Source organism: Actinia tenebrosa, unplaced genomic scaffold, assembly GCF_029948245.1.
Source record: "Actinia tenebrosa isolate PJP-AT-01 unplaced genomic scaffold, QUT_ActTen_1.0 PGA_scaffold15__27_contigs__length_11533743, whole genome shotgun sequence".
NCBI classification, from domain to species: domain Eukaryota; kingdom Metazoa; phylum Cnidaria; class Anthozoa; order Actiniaria; family Actiniidae; genus Actinia; species Actinia tenebrosa.
In genome coordinates, this window is record NW_028292575.1 from 4,449,325 (window position 1) to 4,457,757 (window position 8,433).

At 35.5% G+C, this 8,433-nt stretch overlaps 2 long non-coding RNA genes across 2 annotated transcripts; both read left to right on the forward strand.

Annotated features, from left to right (window-relative positions):
* Positions 1-121: 121 nt before the first annotated feature.
* Positions 122-4,022, forward strand: LOC148910894 (uncharacterized). Its single transcript, XR_016119818.1, has 3 exons — positions 122-314; positions 3,338-3,390; positions 3,878-4,022. It is a non-coding gene; the product is annotated as an uncharacterized LOC148910894 (long non-coding RNA).
* Positions 4,023-4,497: 475 nt separating this feature from the next.
* Positions 4,498-5,183, forward strand: LOC148910895 (uncharacterized). The gene is made up of 3 exons (XR_016119918.1): positions 4,498-4,651; positions 4,765-4,840; positions 4,945-5,183. It is a non-coding gene; the product is annotated as an uncharacterized LOC148910895 (long non-coding RNA).
* Positions 5,184-8,433: the final 3,250 nt, after the last annotated feature.

Below are 8,433 nucleotides of genomic sequence, written 5' to 3' on the forward strand. Positions count from 1 at the left end.
CGTGTTATTGAAGTTTAATTACGCGCACAAGAAAATACATTCCGCGCACATGAATGTACAAACGCGCTATTGATAGTCTATTGATGTCCATGAATGTACACGCATATTCAAATATCTTTATTGAAAGTTGATCCGCGCTAATGATGTTACTTGTGGTGTTGATGAAAGTACATTACACGTTATTGATACAAGTATTGGCACAAATGAATGTACATTTTCTGTTAATGAACAGCAAAAGGTGCACATGGTCTTCGTAAAAGGCGCAGATTCAAATTTTTAACTCAGTTGCACTGCGAAGACTTCGAATTAATGAGGTAAGACTTTCTTATTTTACGCGTAGAAAATACTTATTTTCGTTAGCATTACTTAATAGAAAAACTCTTAAAAAAGACTGAAATTAAAACGTATAGAGAGGTAGTGGGGTATTTGTGTTTTTTTTTATTCAGATTCTTTGATTTTGGAGTAAATTTTAGAACTTTAAAAAAGAAACAGCAGAAAATGAAGGCTTTTAAAATTCTTTGTTAAAACGTTTCTTTTCAACTAGATAAAAATCTAGTTTAAAGTGCTACATTTTACTAGGCTTTCTGCCTCAAAATGTGTCTCGTGTGCGAGGTAAACCGATTCAGTCTCCTACTATACCGAATCATAGTTAATAGACGTCAAACCGAACGCAAACATGGTTTTATGTTTATGCGTAGAAAATATATTTTTGTAAGCATTACTGTAGAAACTCCTAAAAAAGATTGAAATTATAAAGTATAGAGAGATGGATACTTAAACTCAAAACTAATGTGACATACACAGCAGAATTACTCGCTTCAGTAATCTAAATCTGAGTTGCCAGAGACATACAAAGGAAACAGAAGGTGGACGTGCATTTGCTGTAAGATCGATTAAAGAATGGAATGTTTACCAAAAGACATGAAACTTTCCAGAGAGTAATAAGACTTTTAAAAACAAACTTTGTAATGATATTTTAACTAAAAAAAAAGTGATCAAATTTTTGTGTAGTTCTAAATTCTTAATTAATCATTATTTATTTATTTATCGGATTGATGGATGGATTGATTGATGAATTGATGGATTGATTGATTTAGTTCCATACATCTGTTTAGTTCCATAAACTTATTTAGTTTCATGCAATTATTTAGTTTCATACATTTATTTAGTGCCATACATTAAATATTCAGTAACACACATTAAATATTCAGTGACACACATTGAATATTCAGTGCCACACATTAAATATTTAGTGCCACACATTAAATATTTAGTGCCACACATTAAATATTTAGTGCCACACATTAAATATTCAGTGGCACACATTAAATATTTAGTGCCACACATTAAATATTTAGTGCCACAAATTAAATATTCAGTGGCACACATTAAATATTCAGTGCCACACATTAAATATTTAGTGCCACACATTAAATATTTAGTGCCACACATTAAATATTTAGTGCCACACATTAAATATTTAGTGCCACAAATTAAATATTTAGTGCCACACATTAAATATTTAGTGCCACACATTAAATATTTAGTGCCAAACATTAAATATTTAGTGCCACACATTAAATATTCAGTGCATGGACACCTACCACACATTGAATATTTAGTGCCACACATTAAATAATATTATCCAACTCGTTAATAATTCATGAGGAAAACACAACAGATATCACGGCACGACTGTGAAGAGTGTTGTAAATCTGATACAAAACTGTGTTCATTTGCATAAGCTTTAAGTTGGATTTTCTTTACCAAATTTACTTTAATTTTGAAAATTTTAGTGAAACACAATAAAGGAACTAACCTTTGATAAGTCATATACAGTATTCGTGTCCGTGTTGTATCAGATATACAATCACTCGGCTACGCCTCGTGGTTGTATATCTGATACAACACGGCCACTCATACTGTATATATTACATAATAATAATAATAATAATGATAATAATAATAATAATATCTTTATTTACCCTGATTTAAAAAACCAATCAGCTGGACACGATAGAACAGCTGGTATAAGAATCTAAATAAAATCTATGCTAAAATCAGTGATTAAGAACCTAAAAGTATGAATATAAGAAAAGAGAAAATTAAGTATAATGTATACATATATATACACAGAAACAAGAAAACCCCGCCTCCACAAAACATATACAGTCAATGCAAAAAATGTTGTCGTCAACCAACTCAAGCCTACGTGACTGGACCGAAAGGAACTCTGGGTAACAATCATTGAAGCCGAGTTGACTCCATAATTTTATCTGACTAGTTATATATGCCTGGTTTAATACAGCACGAACTTTCATAGGCGAGCAGAAAGAGTTGGAGGAGACGTTTTTTAATGCCTTCGTATTTTCAGATTCGTGAACTGAATCACAACTACTTGGTTTTTCTTTCCCTAAACCCAAAGACATGCATTTGATGGATTGTTTCTTGCCATTATTTTCTTTATTACTAGCGAGAACAATTAATTCAGAACGAATATTTAACCGTTTCAGTGATTTTTCCTCATATTCCTTTCGGTCAAGTCGCGTAGGCTTGAGCCAGTCGACAACAACGTTTTTTGAATTGACTGTATATCCATTTTATACACTTATTTCAATAAAGCTAGTCGCCTGAAAAGCTACAAAGCTGAGACCAATAACGATTATGGGTAGATACATTAATTTTAATGTTTCAACCGCTTTAATAACTGTTGATGGATTTTAGATCTTTTACCAGTTACAGTCTCACCTCTTCTGAGCATCCTCAAGCTGCAAATCAAAAGCTTTACTTGTTTGATATTAAAATACTAAATATTAAGATATTTAATTTTCCCATGATGCTCAGTGATATCAGCTTTCTAGGTTTTTTGGTGACTAACTTTATTGAAATAAGTGTATACAAGGGCTCGAAAAAGAAAAAGAAAACAAAACAGAAACATTAGGCTACAAAAGATATATCCAAAACCTGTGATTTTCGTGCCTCAGTGTAGATTATTGGTTAAATAATGAAATAATGAAATAAGTATATGAAGAAGAAAAAAATCTATCGTACAGTACACTTAATATTCTATTTTTTTTATCAAAATCTAAAAAATATTTAAAAAGCTTGTTTTTAAAAATGGAAAAAGAACTAACTGTATCCAATGAAGCAAGTAGACCCCTGAAGTTACAGTATCTTTTCCTTAACAAAAATTTAACATATTAATTATTTTATTCTCTACTTTCACATCCCCATAATACTTTGCCTCTTTGGGGGGTAACCAGAGGGTAAATGCACCCACTTATTTTGCTGAAGGCTGATCAGACAATGTTGACAATACCTTTTTTGGTTTCCAAAGATAAAATGAAGAAGTGAAAAACAGAAAAAGATAGAAGCTTGAAGACGTTTAAGGTGAATTTTAACATTTTTTTGAAAGTCAATACATTTTTTGTAAGACCAAAACTCTTGAAGATCTGTACACGCAAAAATAACTTGATAAGCTGATAAACAGCATTTTACAGATAAAAGTTGGTATAGTATAAATTCAATTGCCCTTAATTTCACTATGACGTGACATCAAAACAATCTAATGTTTAAATGCAAAGGAGGGGGTCTGAAATCAACGCAAATTCATCGAAAATTGTTCTAAAACCCGTATCAATCCACGAAGTCAAGTAGAATAAGGCCAGCAAACTCTCAGAATATTTCTTGGTGCATATTAACACATATTAAATCTGAAAACCAGGCCATTTTAGATGAAATTGTTTTGCTAGGAGCAAATTTTGGGTCAGGGTTAGGGCAATTCAATTTGGCAATTCTATCGATCCCCCACATAAACAAGCAGTGACGTCATAGTGATTCAGAAATAGGGCAATTTATAGAAATTTATCTTTTTCAGGCTAATGACAAAAAACCTCCAAGGAATCGGAAAGCTAAAAATGAGTTTGGTTCTGGAGATGGTGCGAAATGGATGCAAGTTGCTTTTGGTGGTCACCTCTATCACTGTTATTTGTTTGTATGAGTTTATAATTGTTTCTTTGTTTCTTTAATGTTTAATTTGCTTGTCTAATATATGCATATATTTCAGTTTGCTTGTTTATTTAGCTTTTTTCTTGCTTGCCTGCCTGCCTGCCTGCCTGCCTGCCTGCCTGCCTTCCTGCCTGCCTGCTTGCCTGCTTGCCTGCTTGCCTGCTTGCCTGCTTGCATGGTTTAGACTATTATCTTCTAACATTTTTTTCATATCCTGCTGCTTTGTTTTTGAAAGTTTTCCGTTTGTAGTTAAAAATTAAAAGCGAACAAAATGAATAATATAAGTTAAAATATATTCATAATAAAATAACTATAAAAATATATGCTTGAACAAAAAATAAATAAATAACTAAAAATATAAAAATATAAGTATGAACAAATATTCGTGAAAACTACATAAAAAAGGCTCTCCTAAATAAGTATGCCTTCAACTTCTTTTTAAATTCCTTCAAAGATGTCCATAATAAAGGTATAGGTATATATAGGTTATATAGAAGCCGCATTGGATTTAAATCGGTATTGTGAGAAGTATTAAGGATAAGTAGAATAAATTTGATGCATTTAGTGTCTTTACTGACTATCTTTTAGTGTGCGTGTTTTCAGATTAAATCACTGGCAATGACATATATCAATAGAAAGTCAGGTAATCTTATTTGATTTTTTTACCCTATTTGAATCAATAATCTTGTTATCTAATTATATTTATAAAACATATTCTACCTATAAGTTTAATAATTATCTATTTTATTATTTTAGAAATTCAAGAAAAAGCAATGATATGTCAAGAAACTACCACCAAAGTGATTGTGGATTTAAAGGCTACTCTGAAGATGTGAGTAAACAATAATGCGGTTTCTTTTTTTTACAATGCTGTTGTTATTGCTGCTGCTTCTGATATTGCTGTTAGCTTATTATAACTTCATATTCATCTTACAGGGAACCCCTGGCGGGCAGTACCACAGACAAGCTTGATTTGGACCTCACCCTTCCCCACCACTCCACAAGTAAGTCTAGTCTACATGGGTGTTGTTGGTTCGACCTTTCTATGAAACATTACCACACAAGAATGCACCTCCGAATGGTTCAAGAACAATAATGCGCAATGGTTGGTTAATGGAGTCAGGTTTTGGTCAGATCGTAAGTTATATATCTCGATTATTAATTTCTTCATTGCTGGGGTAATTTAACAATAATTAGATACCAAATTTTAGCAATATAAAAATAGAAATAGCTATTACATAGTCATAATAGATAGTTAAATAGTTATCATAATTATAGCAATTTCAGTAAGTTTAGATGTGAAGATGTGCCGATGAAAGACGTCGTAAAAAAAGGGCAATGACACCCAATAGGTCACCTCCAAGCAATAAGGAGACAATAAGGCTGCGGCTAGGAAGTATGAAACGACTGAAATGAATGAAAGTTAAATGCATGAGTAAACAGAAATTCACGAGTTTATGAAAGGGCTGAAAGGGAACAAAGCGAAATCAGCCATGAATCCAAACTGGCCTTGCTTGGGAAGACCAAAGTTGTAAATACTAGCTACAAAGACGTTTGTCAAAAAGGGCAAGGGCAAACAGACTTTCTGTCGTGGAGAGGCGTAAATTCGCAACAAATGCCTCGCCTAAGAACGCCGCGCCGGTTGCCTGGCCTTGGGGATACTATAAGCCTCTTGGATTTCGGGCATGCCGGCCATGCGTTCGGGGAGATTTGAGACAATAAGGCTGAGGCTACAAAGTATGAAAGGACTGAAATGAATGAAAGTTAAATGCATGAGTAAACAGAAATTCACGAGTTCATGAAAGGGCTGAAAGGGAACAAAGCGAAATCAGCCACGAATCCAAAGTAGCCTTGTTGGGAAAGGCAAACGTAGTAAATATTAGCTGAAAAGACGATTGTAAAAAAAGGCAATGGCGCCCAATAGGTCACCTCGAAGCAAGCACAAGAGTTTGTTTCGAGGGATTTATTGCGGCTTCAAACCCGGTATTTTCGATTGGAACCAAACCAATTGTAGAAGCAGTTGCGCCGACATTGCCGTTGGCCAAACTGTGACTTAGAGAGAGGCGTAGCTTTGCAGCGAATGCCTTGCCAAAGAATGCCGCGCAGGTTGCCCGTCCTTGGGTTAATATAAGCCAATTGGATTCTAGGCATGCCGGCCATACCTTCTGGGAGATAACGATAATAAGGATGCGTATTATTTGGTTGGTTAATTGAGTCAGGCTTTGGTCAGATCGTAATTCATATATTTAGAACATTAATTTCTTCATTGTCGGAGTTCATTATTTACAATTACTAGATACCACATATTAGTAATGTAAAAAAAGAAATAAAAATCATAACATATATTTATGAAAGGGCTGAAATGGAACAAAGTGAAATCAGCCATGAATCCAAACTGGCCTTGCTTGGGAAGACCAAAGTTGTAAATACTAACTACAAAGACGTTTGTCAAAAAGGGCAAGGGCAAACAGACTTTCTGTCGTGGAGAGGCGTAAATTCGCAACAAATGCCTCGCATAAGAACGCCGCGCCGGTTGCCTGGCTTTGGGGATACTATAAGCCTCTTGGATTTCGGGCATGCCGGCCATGCGTTCGGGGAGATTTGAGACAATAAGGCTGCGGCTAGTAAGTATGAAACGACTCAAATGAATGAAAGTGAAATGCATGAGTAAACAGAATTTCACGAGTTCATGAAAGGGCTGAAAGGGAACAAAGCGAAATCAGCCATGAATCCAAAGTAGCCTTGTTGGGAAAGGCAAACGTAGTAAATATTAGCTGAAAAGACGATTGTAAAAAAAGGCAATGGCGCCCAATAGGTCACTTCGAAGCGAGCACAAGAGTTTGTTTCGAGGGATTTATTGCGGCTTCAAACCACGAGTTTCAACAGGAACCAAATAAAGTTAAGAAGCGGTTGCGCCGACATCGCCGTTGGCTAAACTGTGACTTTCTGTCGTGGAGAGGCCTAGCTTTGCAGCGAATGCCTCGCCGAAGGACGCCGCCCCGGTTGCCGGGCCTTGTGGATAGTTTATGCCTTTCTTTCGGGCATGCTGTCGCTGCGTTCAGGGAGACGTCGTGAAAGACGTGGCAAAGAAGGTTAGAGAGTTTGTTTCGAGAGATCTATTGCGGCTTCAAACCACGCAAAAAAAGGGCAATGGCGCCCAATAGGTCACTTCGAAGCGAGCACAAGAGTTTGTTTCGAGGGATTTATTGCGGCTTCAAACCACGAGTTTCAACAGGAAACAAATAAAGTTAAGAAGCGGTTGCGCCGACATCGCCGTTGGCTAAACTGTGACTTTCTGTCGTGGAGAGGCCTAGCTTTGCAGCGAATGCCTCGACGAAGGACGCCGCCCGGGTTGCCGGGCCTTGGGGATAGTTTATGCCTTTCTTTCGGGCATGCTGTCGCTGCGTTCAGGGAGACGTCGTGAAAGACGTGGCAAAGAAGGTTAGCCACTACGGCAGTTAGGTAGGAAGGCAATTAGGCAGTGAAGGAAGGAAACATGTAGGGAATACTCAAGCATGGAATAACCAAGGTGGGAAGAAGCCATGGAAGAAAGAAACCAAGGAGAGAAGAAACCAAGGAATCAAGGAATCATGAAGGCGAGGAATCTACAAAGCAAGGAACCAAGGAACCAAATGACCAAGGAGGCATTCGATAAGTAAGTCTATCATTTTTTCCTTCTACCTATTGTCGACCAGTATTTTCATCTTTCGTTAACCCTCGGAACATTATTCTTTTAAACCTTCATGACATATATTTTGTCATAAAAATATTCATCATTGTTCTACAACACATAGAGTCCAAATGGGCGTTTTTAGGGTCAAGCTTGTTTCACAACATTAACCATACAAGAACATGTTTTGGTCAGATCGTAAGTTATTCATTTTAAACGTTGATTTCTTCATCGTCGGAGTAATTTAAGTTTAAGTAATTAAGTTCATTAAGGAATTTAAGTAAGTTAAGTTAATAAATACAACGCATTTTGCTATTTTTGAATTCGGTAAACCTTGGTTTATTATTCTAATTCTTATCTTTGTACTTCTTTGTACTTCTATGTACTTCTTTTTGTTTCTTACCACATGTAACTAAAACTGTAACGTCCATATTCGATCCACAAGATACTTAGTGAACTGCGATTTTTTCCAATCCCCATAATGAAACCTCAGCACGACATTAACAAACTTTAACTGAGTAGCAAATATATTTTCTAGCGTATTCGATGGATACGATGTCTATTGAAATGTTATTTATCTGCGCATTGTAAATGAGAAAGTGTAGTATCTTTCAAAAGCGTTTTCGATGGATACGATGTATATTTAACCGTTATTTATTGCGAACGATATAAATGAAAAAGTGTACACTATTGCCAAGGCATATTCGAAAGATAATTAAAAAAAAAAATGTAGGACTTGTTAGTCAATATAATGG